The following is a 19,181-nucleotide window of genomic DNA, read 5'->3' on the forward strand; positions in this document are numbered from 1 at the left end:
TTTTTGGGTAAATAAACTTAGAATTGGTTTGCTTATTGCTTTACCTGTGAAACGAGTAAGTACTTTAACATGGGCAAAATGAAAACAAATCACCTTTTTAGGGCAAGTTCTTACCTGCCATTTCAATTTAATCAAATGATAATTGTGGTTGCTGTCAAGCAGGTTATCTGTAGACATGCTTGCACGGGCAAAGATAGTGCCAGCTTTCAGCACTAAAAAGAATAATAGCTGTATTTATTGTAATTATGTAGGAAGTCTTTCAGTCAAAATACAATCTTAACTATGGACAGACTAAAGAGGAAAACCAATGTTTTCCTCCTGCAGAGTGGCTAATCTACAACAATACAGTATCTTCCTAGTGTGCACAAGTCTGTTGCATTGTTAAACACATTTTTTGTATTGTTATATAAAACAATACCATAAAAATTTGTGTATGTGTATATATATATATATATATATATATATATATATATATATATATATATATATATATATATGTAATGCAGTTTTTGTTTTCCCTTCTGGAAAATACTTGAGTTTGAAAATGATTTGCCATTTTGAAAGTAAGTGGCCTCTGTTGTTACCAGTCAAGTCATAAGTGGCACTGTAAAATAGTTTGGGTTTGGATTAGCTGACTAAAATACTACTATAATTTATGTTGTATACGGTATGCACAGTGTGCCAATTTTATGCAGATTTTTCTAAATGTACAAGAGCACCGTTCACGGTATACTGTAGCCCACAAAACAGTTATTTCGGTTTGACCTTCCATTTCCAGTGTTATTTTCAGGATGAAAACTGGATGCCATTCACATGCAAAATTATGAGGTCATGTGACAACAATGGAGTTTAAAATGTGTCCAATTGCAAAAGGCCTGTTTATTAATTTTTTCTCAATTTCTTTGCAGAATTAAAGGGATAGTTCTCCCAAAAATGTAAATTCACCCTCATGACATCCCACACAGTAAATTCCATAGTGTAAAATATGCAGTGTCAAATTACATGGACACTTTCTGAGTTATTACAACAACAGCTGGAGTAAGATACCGCCCAGTGTTGGTGAAAAAGTACGTAGTTAAAAGACGCAGTGTCAGGCGTACTCTGGAAAGCTCCGCCCACCTACACCTCATCTCAAACGGACATGGATGGACCACACATTTTCACACCGCCATTTTCTTTGTGGAATGACTGCGGTAAGTTTCTCCTTAGTAACTATTAAACATATTATTTCGCATTTCAACAGAAGCAGTATTTAATAATTACTTTATATCGTTGCTAACTGTGCACTGTAGTTTGTTTTATGTCTTCAAATGTCGAATTTTAAAAAGGCTAACGTTAACATGTTGTGACTGACTTCATGTCCAGTCCATGTGCCAGCAGCATTAAGGTAACATTAATTAACATTAACTGGCAAACATAACGTTCAGACTAGACAATGTCAGCCAGATTTATTGTAAATTCTGATAATACAATGTGCATGAGATTCTTATGTATGTTAAATAGTGAACTGTTTTTATTTGAGGAAATACTGCTACAATAAGCACATCAACTTTTTAACTTAAAGCGAAACTTGGTGATGTCCAAAAATTTGTCAGAATAACGGAGACAAATCTGAAAGAGGTTGCAGGTAAGAATTTTTAAATGTTATTAATAACTGAATTTAGCTGTTTAAAATGTATATACTGGAATATTCCTAAAATGATGGTACATTAAGTCAATTTATTTATGTCTAAATTTCTTCTGTGATGCCCTCTCTAACTTCACTTTAATTGTGGATGCTTACTACAAAAAGTTATTTTAATTCACTTAATAGTGTTTGTTTGAGACTTATTTTATAGGGTAAGTGAGTTGTATTGTGAAATTATTATATGATGTGTGAAAGTTGTTGACAGTTCGTGGACCGAATTGGATGATGATGTTTTTGAGGATATTGTAAAGGATCCCTCAACTGGGGTGCTAACCATCAAATATGACTCTGGTTTGTTTCAGTTAAATTTGTATTGTATATTAATTAATGGATAAGTTAGTGCTTTGTTTTATGAAGGTCATTGTGTCTATTAAATAAGTGTCTTAGATAAGGGTTTATGAGGGAACTACATATAATGTTTTTTCTTCCTTCTGCTTCTCAATTCATGGTTAGAATCTGTCTCCATGGTGGCCTCTCCTGAGCAGTCCCAACCATCATCTCTTGATACCTTGGACTCTGAGGATACAGTCATCATTTCAGATAGCCCCTCCAGAAAACGCCAGAGGCTGGATACAGAAGCCAAGCAATAATAAGACAATTATTATGACATTTTAAAGTCTGTTCTTCAATCAGTTCTCTTAGATGATTAAAATTACATTACTAGACATTGTAAATTACATGGTTTGAAAACATTGTTGAAGTCAGGATTAGGGATGTCCCGATCAAGTTATTTTAAGCCCCCTATCCGATTAATTCAATAAGTATCTGCTGATACCGAGTCCTGATCAGATACTTTTATTTATTTTTTGATAATACAGTGCACACTTCAAGTACATTAAGTTATTGTTGCTGTCTGGAGGGAGTTTCTTACCATTATTGGCTTTTTCATTGGGCTTTTGTAGCACTTGCATCGGCAATCTTTGAGATCGGATCGGGACATCCTCTGCCATCATATTAGTTTATTTCCAGTGGATATAACATGCTTAATTGTTATGCATTTTGTTTTAAGTTGGTGGAATCAGCTCTTACCAACAAACCTGGTGGGGAACGCATATCAATGAATACAACCGAACCAAGTCCTTAATGGATGAAACCAGACGTAAAATGGTGAACACATACTGGCAGCTGACAGAAAAGAATGGGTGATTTGCTAGTAGTCCTTGTGTTCTCAATCTGTAAATCTAAATCCAAATCTAAGTGAATATGACTGTATAATCCTTTCTTCTTCAATTTTGCAGTAAATCTCCACCCAGACAGGTGAAAGAAATGTATGCCAGAGGAATAGTGACCTTATTCCCATACCTCAATGACCCATTCTCTAAGAATGGCTATGTGAGTTGCACACCATAATAGTTGTAATGTTAAATGCTATTGAACATTTTTGAATCCTACCAGACCATGTTGTTTTCACTTTTAAATGTAATTTTAATGAAGTATCTGTTTTTGTTATCCTTTCATCCTTCAAAGAGCATTATTATGATGGCAAGAGTGGAACTGGGTACTTAGCCTGGAGGATTAAAACTATTCAGCGAGGCACCACTAAAGACAGGCGATCATCATTTGGAGGTAGTACTAGAAAAAGTATGGAACAAAACATTCGCTAGATCAATAATTGCATTTGTTGCACAATGTTTCTCAGTCAAATAATATATTGTGTAACTACATCCTTCAATTCTGCTAGCTCCCTCCCTCTTAACAAATTGTAAAAAATGTATCAGAGACCTACAAAGGACTGACTTTAGGGGGTGTTGTGGTGTGATTGACAAACTGGCCTTGCAAACTTTAGGGTGATTTTAAAGCAGTAGATTGCATTTTGATAAATTGTGAAGAAATAAGGTCGATATTAACAGCACTGATGTGTTTCATCACAGCACATTCATATAATTTAGTTTACAGCTCAAAAAGTATGTTTTACAGTGGAGTACCTCCTTTAAAATTTAGCCAGGCTACTAAAACTTTTGACATGATTGAAATTTTCCCATGTTGTGTAGAATCAGCCAAAGGATCATCTGGTGAAGACATGTCTGGAGGACCAACTCGCAGACGAGAATCCCAGTTTGTTCCAGAGACTGCCCTGACTGAAGATGAGTGCAACAATGCAATCTCACTGTCTGGTATAGGGGGCGTGGTCGTGTGTCGGTCTGCGGGAGAGAGAGAGAGCGGTAAGGCTTGTCACCTGGTTTGTAATTATCTCTAACACCTGTGTCTTGTTGTAGTGATACGGAGAGAGACATTTAAAGGGACACCAAGTGTCTGGAGAGAGAGAGTGTCCAGAAAGCTGGTTACTGTCGATTAATTTTTTCACCATTAATTAAAGGTCTGACCTTGAACCTGCCTCGTTGTCTCCTGACACCTCCATTGCTCCAATCAAACCTGTTCACAGTGGTGCCAAAACCCGGGTTTGGAGGAGTCAGGAGACAACGAGGCAGGTTCAAGTTCAGACCTTTAATTAATGGTGAAACAATGAATCGATGGTAACCGTCGAGAACCATTCAATAGTATTTATGTTTATATTTATGTGAGCACTCTAGCTGGGACACACTCTCTCTGCTGTCGTGCTTTCTGGACACTCTTTCTCTCTCTCCCGACACTTGGCGTCTCTTTAAATGTCTCTCTCTGTATCACTACAACAAGACACAGGTGTTAGAGATAATTATAAACCAGGTGACAAGCCTTACTGCTCTCTCTCTCCCGCAGACCGACACACGACCATGCACCCCATGCCACACACTGATAAAACATTCTGCTGATGAGGACACAATCAAGAATAAAATGAAACTGATGTTTGTGTATCGCCGCAACATGATCCTCGACCCCCAGCAGTCAAGAAACATACTGTCTCAGTTTCCACATTTTAAAGACGTCAAAAGCTTGGTAATTGTTATTATTTTAAAAATGTTATGACAAGTGAATTGTTTTGTAAGATGGCAGACATTGTAGTGATACTCCAATAACTAGCACCCATTACCTTTGATTGTCTGGCAAATAACTGAAATTGTCACCAACACCACCCCACTCCAGGTTGAACAGGATTTCGTTCTAATGTTCAGAGAGGATACCTCAAGTAAGCTTCTGGAAAGGTGCCCAGTCACGTTCAAGAAAAAGATAATCAAACAATGCAGAAAGCTTCCATCCACAAGTGAGCTTGAAGAACTCTTGCTGGCAGCTGATCCTCCTGAAGATGGCACTGAATTGGATGTTGACTTTGGTAAGCTGCTTGTAAGCCTACAGTTTGTGTTGTATTGCACTAAATATATCAATATTATCTGTAAACATTTACATATCAGTATAATACTAAGAAGCTGGATCTGTGAAAAATTTACTAGGATGTTCTGTAGCAGTATATTGAACAAAACTTTTGATGTTTGACTCAGCCCTGTGAATGTTTTAGTTGGAGAACTCCTTGTGAAGTGTGTTAACATTGAACTTGTGTTGTTACAGGTTGGGACAGTGATCTGTCATCGGTTTTACTGCTGCTACACCTGATTCCACCCTCTGCTCAGGGTCGGAAGAGACCAGGTGTAACAGATACTCAGACTCGGTGGTAGTGTTAAACCCGGAGGTGTTGTTTGAGGGATAAAGGGGAGCTGGTAAACCTGAGTGCACACCGCAGTGCAATGGAGAGGAGATCACAGGAACTTGACGATGGAGCGATGGATTGAGGAGCTTGAACACGCAGGAGCATTGGAGAGAAGAATTACGTAGAACATTACTGGAACGTAGGAGCGTGGAGCTCGGGAAGAGGACCATGAAACGTCTAGGAGAGGAAGCAGGTAAGTGAGTCATCAATAACATGTGATCAACGTGGGAGACCAGACCAAGAGTGACGGGAGAGTAGAGCTTATATGCTGTGAAGCTGATTGATGTGGCAACAGGTTTCAGGTGCAGGTGATTAGGATTCGGGAGAAAGAGAACGTGGAGTGTAAGTGCTGGGAGTGTCAGAAGGAACTGTGACACCAGGAAAGGTTTCCGCATCCCAAGCAGAGAAGCATCTTGTGGTATTCAAGAAGGTTTGTATTTTTTCTAATTTGTGGCATGAACACCTAATATTAGGGTACAAATATTTATTCAATATTCATATTCAATATTAGTAGTGTATTGGCTCTTTCTGCATATTATACAACTACTTGGCCATTAACTAGAGTTTTCCCTCATTTGTCTTCGCAGACTGGAACAAACATTCAAGAGCACCTCAATGCCATCACTACTAGCGCTCAGCCCTATCTCCTGGCTGTTGGAGTTAAGAAGAATGCAATCCACCAGTTCTTCATCATTCTTGACAAGAATGCCATACCTTGCAGGTCAACCTCTTCTCTTGTTGCTTTTGACGAACTATTTAAGGCACATTTTGTGTTTGGCACATCCTACAACACCATGCTCCATAAGATGTACACTTTCGTCCAAACCACAGTGTACAACATCGATGTTGGCAAGGTCAAAGAGAGTCCTCGTGTTGCTGAAGTCAGGGCGAGGTTGCTTCAGTAGTACTTGAAGTTTCTCCTTGAACATGAAGTGTTTTGTTTGTCAGGCTGAGTTATCTAGTTCAAATATGCTTGTTAGGCATTTACGATTAGTTCACGGTTACTTACCTGGAAAAAATCTCAGGCTTAAATGTACTCAGACTGGATGTGGCTGTGTGTTTGGTACGCTTTCTGGTTTTAGGAAACATTTAAACACAAAACACACTGAGTATATTGAGCAACAGGTTTACCCTGATGTTTATTTAAGCAGCATTGGAGAGGCAGTGACCACTAATGTAGAGGAGACAGCTACAACGTCATGGACAGTTAATGAAGACGAGGTAGCCACAACATCTACTCTACTATAAGTTCCTTATTCTCTAGAGAAAAAGATGCCTTACAGATACAGCTATTTTATGATGACTTTGAAACAGCAAACCCCTTGGGGTCTAAAAAGGGTATACACAAATTAGGTGCTATATATTTTATATATCAGTCTTTATCCCAATCTTTAATTCATCATTGATTAATATTCATTTGTGTGCTCTTTTCCATGCACAGGACATCAAGCATTATGGTTTTAATTTGATACTTGAGCCACTTGTCAGTGATCTTAAAGTACTCGAGAAAGAGGGACTTAAAGTTCCCAGGTTGAAAGACGTGATTCACGGTACCATAGTTCAGGTCACTGGTGATAATCTTGGGTTGCATGGATTGTTTGGTTCTGGAGTCATTTGGGGCACGGCATTGTTGTTGTTTCTGTCTCCTTGAGAAAGATTGTTTTCAAACTGTGTTCTGTGAAAATGATCCAGAAGTTGTACTATGAACTGTCGAGATGCACAAACTGCACTGTCAAACTTTACAAACAGATCCTACACTACCTCATAAATATGGTGTCAAACGCATTTGTCTGTTAAATTCACTGCAGTATTTGAATACAGCCAACAATTTTTCTGTAGATATAATGCACGATATTTTAGAAGGAGTTGCTCAGTTTGAAGTCAAACTTGTCCTGCAGTACATTTCCTAAAAACTTCCTAAATGCTGAACAACTGGCTGGTAGAATACATGCTTTTGACTATGGTTACAATCAGCAGCGAAACCATCCACCTAGAGTAAAGTTGTTTGATGAAGTAATGATTTGGGGTTGAATGCTATACAGTCTTGGTGCTTATTAAGTAATATGCCTTTGCTATTTGGTAATTTAATGCAGTCAGATGACAAGCACTGGCATCTTCTACTTTTGCTTCTACACATTGTTAACATTGTATTTTCACCAGTCCTTACAGAAGGCATGACCATTTACCGCAAACATTTAATCATTGATGATCATTAGCTCTTCAAGCAGTTGTTTCCTGCAATCAATCTCTTACCAAAGCATCACTTTGTGATACATTATCCTCGTAATATAAAAAACATCGGCCCAGTTCTGCTTTCAAATTTGGAGCTGTATTGTCTACCAGTGTGTTTTCTACCAAGTGGATAAAACATCATGGTACAGAGTACCGTCGTGACTTCATTATCTGTACTGAGGTTTATTTGAGATGCCTGTATTTTGTAAAATCAAAATGATTGCTGTGAAAGATGACTGTGTATTGCTCTGTGGAAAACTGATGGAAACAATGTGTTTTGATCACCATTACTATGCCTTTAAGGTCAGGATGCATCCAGACAGGATTCTAAAGGTGATCAACATTAATGCGCTGTGTTACTTTAAACCTTTTGATGTTCAAATGAAGTATGGAACGACAGATTCCTCATAGTATGTTGTTCCATTATGTCATTTTATGGAGACATAAGGTCAATGTTTTAAAAAAGGATTTGTATTTTAGCCTGACAGTTGAGCTGATAATAAAACGTTTAAATGCATTATTTTGTGGTAAGTTGTGATTTTTACTCAATGGTGTATTTGGTGTAACTTGACACTACAAAAGTGAATTAAGTGTAAAATAAATACTGCTGAGATTTAATTTCAGAAATGGTGTCAAATTTCCATGCCACTACACAGTGTTCGAATTTTACTCTATATGAGCTTGTTTTTCACTGCAAGATAGTCAATTATCAACACAGTAGTGTGTAACATCAACACTTATCAGAGTTATTTACCCTTGAGGGTTAACTTTTAATAACTCCATGCAGTGTTAAACTGTACTGAAATCGAACTCAATCAGAGTTGATTTGTTATTGTAGAAGAGTAAATGATCAACTCTTCCAAGGGTAATATTTACACTCTCCAGTGTTATTTAACCTTTAGTGTAAAATTTAAATAACACTATTCAGTGTAAGCGAGTGTAAACATTTTACTCTATTTAGAGTTAATTTAACTCTAAAATTTGAACACTATGAAAAGAGTCAATTTAACACTAATTCCGAGTGGGACCAAATACACTCTGGAATAGTGTTAAATTTAACTATTTAAGTGTTACTTTAACACTTCAAAATTTACTGTGCAGAAGTGTAATACTTTCTTTCTTCTGCAGGACATAAATAAAGATTTGTAGAAGATTATTTCAGCTTGTTTGGTCCATACAATGCAAGTGAAATGGGCAGAACTTTGAATCTCCAGAAATCACATAAAGTCAGCATAAAAGTAATCCATAAATCTTGAGTTGTAAATCCATGCCAAATTCAGAAAGTGAAAGGGGAGATTTATAATAAAGGATTTAAGTATTGATCTGTTTCTCATAAAGTCCTATCTTTTCGCTTCTGAATACAGGGATTAAACCACTGAAGTCCCATGGATTACTTTTATGCTGCCTTTATGTGATTTTTGGAGATTCAAAGTTCTAACCACCCATTCACTTACATTATAAGGACCTACAGGGCTGACATTTTGTTCTAAAAAAATAATAATTTTTGTTCTTCAGAAGAAAGAAAGTTATACACATCTGGGATGGACTGAGAGACGTAAACTACTATTCTGTACTGAATATAGCATTAGTATTTTATCAGATATGCAATATGCCAATTGAGGATGCTTTTCTTCATCAGCTTCTTTAAACACCTGCAAATTGGGATTGCATGTTTTTGGGTCAGTCAGTATAATCTGGCAGTAATCTAGAATCATTTAGAGTCTTGGAGTGAAGTGCAATGGATTAACTTCCGACTCTATTTGAGTCTATATTTTTTGATTATGTGAATCTTTTAAGAAAAGGTTGAAATCAATATTTCATCACATTAAAAACTCTAACCATAATCTACCAGTTAATTCTTTTTCGTTGAGTCAATAGACCTCTGTTCAGAATGTTAACTTAGGTGAACTCTGAATTGTATTGTATGTTCTACCAGGATTATGCTGCAGCTGTTGATTGCATATGGTATCACAAAACAAACCCTCTTTTTTAATGTTAAATCAACTGTTATTGGTGGACAGCAATGACCCAGATTAAAATAGCTTTAACTGTCTGGGATTTCCAGTTGCCAGGTTGTCATTTAAATTGCACCACTTAGAATACCTTCCACTCTTATTCATAAAAAATCTTAAATGTTTATGAGTATTGCAGTGGCCTCCTCTCATCAACCTGACCTAGATAATAAAGAAAGAAGCCTTTATGTTGTGTTTTTGGCAAAACCTGGGAAAGTTAGCTGAATAACTTTGAGTCCTATGGTCTCTGCCACTGAAGTGGTGAGGCTGGGTGGTTGTGGTTATGGCATGTGTGAAGGAATGTGTTGGGGTTAAATAGAGAGAAAGTGTGGAGACTGCATACAATGTCTTTTGTGTTTCATAGCCTGCCTCCTGGTCATGCAGTAATGCAACTTGGACAAGCTCCCCATCTAAGAAGTATGTTCGTGAATGAGAGCGTATAATTCAGTAAACTCTGCGTCTGCACTTACCTTTATTACAAATGGGGTGTCAAACAGGAAATAATTGTCAAAATCCAATAGAATAGAAATACTAAATATTTCTGTAACGCACTACATTTATTCAGTTGTATTTACTTGAGTAACTTTTTAAGTAACACCATCATACCATCCCAGATGTGTTTTTCTTCTGATACTGAACACAGATTTTTAGAAGAATATCTCAGCTCTGTTAGTTTATATTAGAATGCAAGTTAATGGGTACCAAAACTTTGAGGCTCAGAAAGCACATAAATGCAGCATGAAAGGAATTCAAATAACACTGGTTCAATCTATGTCTTCAGAAGAGATCTGATAAGTGTGGGTGAGAAACAGATCAATATTTAAATCCTTTTTTTACAAATAAATATCCTCTTTCACCTTCTTGTATTTTTGGTGATTCAATTCTTTGTGCATATCACATCTACTGTGCAGGGAGAATTAAAAGTGAAAAAGGACTTTATATATTATAAAGTTAGATTTTTTAATATTATAAATGTCCCTGTAATAAGTGCACTGTAAGTTGCTTTGGATAAAAATGTCTGCCAAATGCATAAATGTAACTGTAAATTAAGCTCCATTGACAGCATTTGTGGCATAATGTTGATCACCACAAAAATTACTTTCGGCTTGCCCCTCTTTTTTTTTTACAGTGTTATCACAGTGAATCAATTAAAATGCATGCAAATGGGGCCAGTCCTTAAACGTTACAATACTCACTGTCAAAAGTATAGCCATGGGATGTGAACAATATGTATGTTAACATGATTTTAGTGTGATAAAATTGCTTGCTAACCTTTTCTGTGTTAAGTTAGATTCAATTATACAACTTTGTTGCCATAACAGCGTAATGCTGTAAATCCTAAAATGACCATAAAACAATGATTTAAACAACTTTACAGTTCAAATAATACACATGTAAATTCATGTAAATGCTTTTATAAAATCACAAGTTTCACATTTCTTGCTTTAAACCCTCCAAAATTGGTCCCATTCACATCAATTGCAAGTGACTACCTGAACACATATTGACCCCTTGTTACTTTAATGTGGCATGTTGCCGCACTGGACACCTGCTGTTTATTGACATGAAAGTTAATGAAAATGCAAAACAGAAAATGTAGCACAAACTTTTTAAACCATTATTATGGTTAACAGAACTTGTAATTAACTGTTTAAAATTAAAACACATATAACAACATACAGTGATATAAATTTGCCGCAACATGACATTTATAACCTTGTCCTTTAAAAGGATCATTTGTTTTACAAATGCCACTTGGTTTGATATTTCATTGTCTAATGCAGTGATTCTCAATCCTGATGGCAACATATCTCAACACTGCACATTTTGGATACCTCTCTTATTTAACACACCTGATTCACTGGGGGGAACAGGGTGTGTCAGAAAAAGAAGACATACAAAATGTGCAGTGATGGGGTACTTCAGAACCAGGGTTGAAAACCACTGATCTAACAGTTTTTAGTCGGGACAGAAGCGTTATTTAATTTTCCGTGATTGAATATGAGACTACTAGGGAAGGGAAGTACAGTCTGTTGTTCAGTCAATGGGTTGACTGACAAAACATTCAAAATATGTCATGCCAAAAGGAATCCAAATGTCAAGAATCTTAAGAAAAAAAATAAATAAATGGTTGTGATAATAAGATCTGATATAGAACATTTAGATCCCACTGGACAGAATTTAGGACTACATCTATTCCTCAAAGCCTCGTTTTCAATCGCAAACAAATATGAAATATCGTGTCTTCCCTTAATAATGGTCTATGCAATGAAATTCATGACTTTTTAAGGGTGACTTATGTGTCTAAATACTGAGGCCATTGTATGTGTGTGCGTGTGTGTGTGTGGGCAGGTTTAAGTGTTTACAAGGACTTTTTTTAGGTTGCAACTGGTGATTACAAGGGTATTCTGCAATAAATGTGGTTTATGAGGACATTTCTAATGTCCCCATAATTTAAAACGCTTAAAAACATACTAAATTGTGTTTGATTGAAAATTAAAAAATGCAGAACAGTTTTTTGTGAGGGTTAGGGGATAGAATCTATAGTTTGTACAGTATGAAAATCATTATGCCTATGCTTATGGAGAGTCCTCATACTGATAGCTGCACCAGCACTGTGTGTGTGTGTGTGTGTGTGTGTGTGTGTGTGTGAACTGTAAAAATAAATAAATCAAACAAAAAACTTTGCCAAATTCATCTATTTTCCTTTTTGTTTCGTGCAGACTACATATCCCATGATGCACCGCGTCTTCAGCGAGAACTCGTGTGAGTGTGTTTGGAATAAAGGGCGCACTTGTTGAGTTTGGGAACTTTCAGAAGCTTGAACTTCTCATTCTGGACGCAGCGGAGCTTCAGGCAAACGGGTTTATTCTTCCGTTTTCAGAAGAATAATGTTTATCTTTTTTTGGAATACTTGTCGAAGTTAACGTCGATTTTCATTTGGATTTTTAAAGTTTGACATGCCTCTAATTCTTGGAGCGTGAATGATCATGGGCAGTTAAACGCAGTGATGTTGTTGTCCTACAAAGCTCAATTGTAAACACTGACGTGCTTTTAAGGATCGTATAATCTGTGTAGTTAAACGTGAAATATAGGATTTGACTTGACTGATTGATATAAAACGATGTTGGTTCATGTGAAGGGACGGACGGATTAAACCATCATGGGACTATTCATGGTCACATTAACGGGACTATTGGTTCTCTATTGAAAGGAATGTATGGAGATAATCGCTGCGTTATTAAGGTAGGAGCACTTATGGCTGTTTTAACATATTGTAGAAATCATTCTATGGAACTGAAACAGGCTTCAGTATAAATACACTGCTGACTCACACACCGTTAAATTAATTTAAGCCTATAGAGTTAAATAGGTATACACTATTCAAGTGCATTCGATTCTTTTAAACTTCAACATATCAGGTGTTTGACAGTTAAAATAGTTTACATACTGTGAGTTTCCCTGTTATTGTTTTGGTGAAACAGCGCGTGCACCTGTACACGAGCGACGGTAAACTGCACGCACGCGAGCTGTGATCCCCCCATTCTGGAATATACGTCGAGATTTAAAAATAATAAGTCTTTATAAAATAGAATTAATTTGACGCGTAGCTATATATATATATATATCCCACGGTCTATTGTATAATTGAGCCTATATTTAATTGTCTGACGAAGACAAACGAAAGCCTTTTCTTATCCATCAAAGCGTAAGTGGCCTTTGAAGTGACAGATGAAATGAATAGAGCGCAGTGACTCGTTGGCAGCAGTTTCATTCATTCCTCTGATTGATGTAATCAGAGATAGACTTTGAGACAGGTTTTCCCACTGATTGGATGAGAGGGAAAAGTGTTACAGTTCAAATGAAGGACAGTGCGTCAACATAAGTAACTTTGCAAAATGTGTTATGTTGGCCTCTGCTGACCTCTGGTGGTCACTTTCAATAGTGCAGTCATTTTGGCTGAGATTTTTGGGTGCTTCTAAAATAGGATGTTTGTCATCATCTGTTGGTGGTCTGCTGACACTTGCAGCGTTTTGCGTTTTCGCTCTACAGTATTTCAATGGGGTTGAATGAGTCCATTTCAGATGAGAGACATTTTCATGTTGTACTGCCAAGGAAGGAGTGTGTATGTGAAGACGTTTTTGGTACTCTTGCTACCCTAGAAATAAATGTATGGTGGTGGAGGAGGAGATATACATATATATAATTTACATATTTTCACAGTTAGGCTATGACCTTTATTTCTACTTGCCATGGTGAAATCTCCAAACTGCACATGCAGGAACGGAGTTTCGCTCTGAAAACAGTTGTGGTTCTGAAACCTCTTAGCTCAGTTATATATTTCTCAGGAAAATAGCAAATTGTGCTTCGTGCCACTTCATTATAAAATACACAAAATATTTTAGAGCATACGCCCACAAATACTCCCACTTGCGCTTTGTGCTGGTACAAAAATTGTCCTTAGAATTAGCACTCTCGCAAAAATTAGATAAAGCGTTGTGCTCTGTCATTGCATGCCTAGTGTGGTCACGAAAGTAGAGCCCCGAGTGTTTGTCCACGTATATCTAGTTTGGTCCAAAGAAATGCAGAATCCAAGAGGAAGTTGTAAAAACTTGGCAGAAATGAATATACATTGGATTGAATCATCAACCGGCTCCACTAAACAAGTTCTTAACAGGTTTTCCTTCAGGTGATTTGGACCCAGATTTTACATTGAACATTATTCGACAAATATTTGTATTGTAGAACAGTTACAGCTAAATAAAACCATGCCACTTATTTATATTACAGTGATCTGCAAAGGCCCAACAATATGCAAAAAGTTTAACATGGCCGGCTGATTAGGAAAACTGACAATTTTGTAACCGTAGGTGTGATTTAGTACAGAAATACATTTCTCCTACCTTTAAAAGTTGATCAACCATATAATCATGCATAGTCAAAATAAGGTTTGTTGCATTTTATTTTTTGCATTTATCATTGATTGTATATATATGTGTATGTGAGAGATCCCATTAGAACAGTTTTTAGGTAAACTGATCAAATGTTTTGATATTTGAAAATGGTGAACTGTGTCTTAATACCACGTTAAATATGAAAAATATATATATATTTGTTCATGGGGGACTTGCGGGCAGAACAATGAAAGATTTGAGGAAGAAAATATAACATTTTAAGTTTAAATAATGGGGCAAAAGGTTGGTGGTTAACTAAGGATGAAGTTGATCTGAGGTAATATACATGCATACATGCAGTACAATATGGAGGACATGGAGTGGGAGTGTGTGCATGTAATTTGATGATTTAATTAGAATCGCAGTCACAGAGAGATACCTGAAAGGCATTAATAAAGGAGTTTGCCTTTCAGTTATCTCTCTGTGACTGCAATTCTGTTTGTTGATTTGTTATTATGAAAAATTCAGTATGATTACATTTATTTGAATTGCACTGTCAAGATGCATCATTTTACCAAATTAGTTTCAGACATTTTAATTGAGATATATATATATATCTCACACACACTGATTAGCCACAACATTAAAACCACATGAATATATTGTGTAGGTCTCCATCGTGCCGCCAAAACGGCATCAACCCATATTTCAGAATAACATTCAGAGATGATATTTTTCTCACCATAATTGAATAGAGTGGTATATGAGTTACTGTAGACTTTGTCAGTTCTAACCAGTCTGACCATTCTCTGTTGAACTCTCTCATCAATAGGGCTGGGTATCGTTAAAAAAAAATACCTTAAGTCGATACTGGTTCCTAACGATACCTTTTTTTGATACCGATTTTATGAAATCTGTTTTAACAAGATTACAAACGTTACACATTACCTCAAAAAAACTTTGGTTTTATTTTTTACAGACTCAAAGTCTCATCTCCTGAGCCTTCTGGTCTCCTCATGTCGGCAGGGGCAGAGGCTATAACATTAACGTGAAGAAGTAAAAAAAAAAAAACAAGAAAGCTTAACTGTTAAATCAGCCAAGCCTAAGTATGGTTTAACAAGATAATTAGTTTAATGTGAGTTAAACTTGATCAGTTACTGTCAACGTTAAAGCATTTTTAGCATTGATTTAGCGGTCTATCTATAGCCATACATCCAAACAATATTTCATGTTACGTAGGTCCCAGTTTATAGGACTATGTCACCGCACACAGAAACTTTCATTTAACATGTACACAAGCATGTACCACTACAAGTTAGCCGATTTTGTTTGTTGGTTTGTTTGCTAAAGGTTAACCTACCTGTCGGTGTCCCAGTCATAGCGTCATTGCAATCATCATTAGTTTTGGAGGACTCGTGTGGCAGGCATGTTAAATGAAGCTCTGTTGCAGGAGGACGCTGAGAGGACGACTGCACCGGCTCGGTCTTCTAGCAGTCAAAGACAGAGCAACTTTCTGCTCTTAAGTTTATTCTGTGCACTGTCAAGTGCTTCATCAGATTTGTCATATTGCCGTTCTTGGCAGCAATTGTCTTGTCACAAATATAGCGTCGCACGCTGTTGTCATCGAGCCTGGTGAAATGTAGCCACACTTTTGATCTTTTCCGTCTATGGGGGTTAAGACACGCATACACACTACAGCCTCACGTGTGAGCCACATCTCTGGGCATAACCGGTGTAAACTAGTGTTTTTCATTGATGACTAAATGCAGCCAATCACCTGTTTTTTAAATTTGGGCACATCTAGCATGCTACATGCTTATCACTGATGTTGACGAGATTAACCCCTAAGGTATCTAAATTTGGTACCGAACAACAAGACATTTTTCGATACTCGATTGTTTGAGGCAATTCGGTCTGTGCCTAAAATGTATCGAACTCGATACCCAGCCCTACTCATCAACAAGGTGTTTCCGTCCACAGAACTGCTGCTGACTGGATGTTTTTTGTTTTTGGCACCATTCAGGGTAAATCAAGAGTCTGTTGTGCATGGAAATCCCAGGAGATCCACAGTTACAGAAATACTCAAACCACCAACAATCTTCCATGTGATTATCTAATCAGCCAATTGTGTGGCAGCAGTGCAGTGAATAAAATCATGCAGATATGGGTCAGGAGCTTCAGTTAATGTTCACATCAACCATCAGAATGGGTAAAAATATGTTCTCAGTGATTTGGACCGTGGCATGATTGTTTGTGCCAGATTGGCTGGTTTGAGTATTTCTGTAACTGCTGATCTCCTGGGATTTTTAGACACAACAATCTCTAGAATTGTGAATGGTGCCAAAAACAAACAATAAAAAATAAATTTAAGTATCCAGTGAGTGGCAGTTCTGTGGACTGAAATGCCTGATCAACAGAGAATGGCCAAACTGGTTCAAACTGACAAAGCCTACAGTCTCTCAGGAGCGCGCATAAACGTCACATCCTTTAGATTTTCACAGCAAAACTGATCTGCACCCTTCGCATGAAAATCAGTCTACAAGCTTTAATAGGCAACCTAGGAAGTCCGGGAAGGGCTAATTTTCACACATTGGCAAAATAAGGCAAATATTACATGAAAATGTTTACATATACTGCACCTTAAATAATTGAGGCAGTCCAACAAGCGACTTTCGGTTGAGTGCACATTAATGTGAGGAGTTGACGAGTTTTTTTACTGCACCCATGAAATGTGTGATTAGAACTACACACACTCACAGTGAAATCATAAGGATTGATATGACTTTTCTACGAGTTTCTCTGCAGCCTATGACAATGCTGGACATTGTTTCCATCTAATATGCAACAGTTACTTGCTTCCTATCAGCTTCCTATCATGTTTACACAATCTACTGTTCAGTTTAGATGAGGGGTTTGGGTAAGGGCATAATATTAATAAGCATGTCCTTAATGCCTCGTGTGCAAAACTTGCGCTTCTGCATTACGAAATCGTACAAATGTATACGAACAAACTCATAATAAATCATACGAAATACCCAACTCGTAAAATATGTATTAATTTTCATGAGACTGGGTTGGATTAGAATGAATGTGTCTTTCTACTTGTTAATCAACAACTGTCTGTTAAGAACAGGAAGGAGATTAAAATGCCTGTATTCATTGAAAATGCATTGCATGGAACTTGTCTTTGGACACACATTACACAAAACGATTAACAAAAACTTTTGTCATGCAAAACTCAAAAGAACTTGCAGATTTGAATTTGAGAAGTTCAGCGTTTGCTTTTTACCTTCAATGAAATCAATTAGATACACACATGGTCAGAACAGTATGAGATAAAACCGAGAATTTTGTGAAAAGTCAGTGGATAAGTTTGACCAAATCACAGGCAAATATTTTTTTTTTCTGCTCTTATATAATAGCGCCTTTTTAACCTTAACAGTATTCAAAGCGCTTTACACTGTGACTCATTCACCCATTCACACACACACATTCATACACCAATGGCGGCAGAGCTGCCATGCAAGGCACTAGCCTGCCATTGGGAGCAACTTGGGGTTCAGGGTCTTGCCCAAGGACACATCAGCATGTGGGGTCGTGTGGGCCGCGATTCGAACCACCAACCCTGCGATTAGTGGCCAACCCGCTCTACCAACTGAGCCACAGCAGCCCCAATTTAAATGCAATGTAGACGTGAAATACTCTGTGAAAACTACAGCCCCTATAAGGTTTATTCCTTTATGAGTACGTACTCATGCGACACAACACAGTGATAGTATCTCCATGCTAAATGTACTATTCATCACTACACAATAGGGCTTAAATGATTAGTTGACATTATTGACAATGTCGACAGTAAAAAAAAATGTTGATTGCAAAATATGAGGGAATTATTATTACAAAAATACTAATTAAGTATACAGAAGCACTCTCGTTGTAGAATAAGCAGAGCCTGAGCTCTTTAAAGGAAACACCCCAGAATTACATCTTAAATGCAGTTATATTTAATGTGTTATAGCTTTATTAAAGTTCAAATAATATGGAAGCAGATCATGTAAATAACAACAAACTCAAAAAATTTAATTTCTCTGTGGTCAGTGCCTCTTCTATGAATGGAAACAAGGGCTGGACAATTAATTGAAATAAAATCGAAACCGCGATATGACCTTGTGCAATTATTAGGGCAGAGATTTAATTAAATAAATTAATGGTCTGCTCCCTTCAAAGTTTATTTGCACTGCTCAGTCCAGTCTATATTAAGTCAGAGCATTGTTACGGTGTTTTCAGAGCGGTTCTGTGCTCCACAATCCCTTGGAGTAACAGAAGTGCTCTGAGTTCAGTTCCGTTTACTTATGTGTGCAAAACGCTTTATTTACACTAAACTGGCGCGTCCTGCGTGAAGCATTTTATTATTATTATCTGTGGTAGCAGCATCTCCGTCTCCGCAAGGCACAGGTATCATAATAATAATGAAACAGAATACAAGATGGGGTATAATTCAAACATCTTTATTAAATGATTGCTGCATTAACAGCATTAACAGTAACACCTGTAGAGTCCAGAAACATGCGCTCTTCATTCTCCCGTCATTTGTTTACCTCACGAGAGAGCGTGCCGCCCTTATGACACTCCCTGCGGAAACAAGTGAAAGCCAAACTAATATTACCAACATCCAACAAAATGAAAAGGAAGGAACATAAATATAATAAATCTATATCAAATATTTAGTTGCTATAATATAATGCATTGCTAAATTAAATATAATAAAATAATGA

The 19,181-nt window shown here is 37.0% G+C and overlaps 1 long non-coding RNA gene across 1 annotated transcript in view; it reads left to right on the plus strand.

Annotated features, from left to right (window-relative positions):
- The first annotated feature begins 12,336 nt into the window (after nt 1-12,336).
- The window catches only part of LOC127633664 (uncharacterized), a 128,338-nt gene continuing 121,493 nt past the window's right edge, over nt 12,337-19,181 (plus strand). Inside the window, exon 1 of the long non-coding RNA XR_007969239.1 lies at nt 12,337-12,757. This is a non-coding gene — a long non-coding RNA (uncharacterized LOC127633664). The remainder of the gene's footprint in view (nt 12,758-19,181) is intronic.

Source organism: Xyrauchen texanus, chromosome 40 (genome assembly GCF_025860055.1).
Source record: "Xyrauchen texanus isolate HMW12.3.18 chromosome 40, RBS_HiC_50CHRs, whole genome shotgun sequence".
Classification (NCBI taxonomy): Eukaryota; Metazoa; Chordata; class Actinopteri; order Cypriniformes; family Catostomidae; genus Xyrauchen; species Xyrauchen texanus.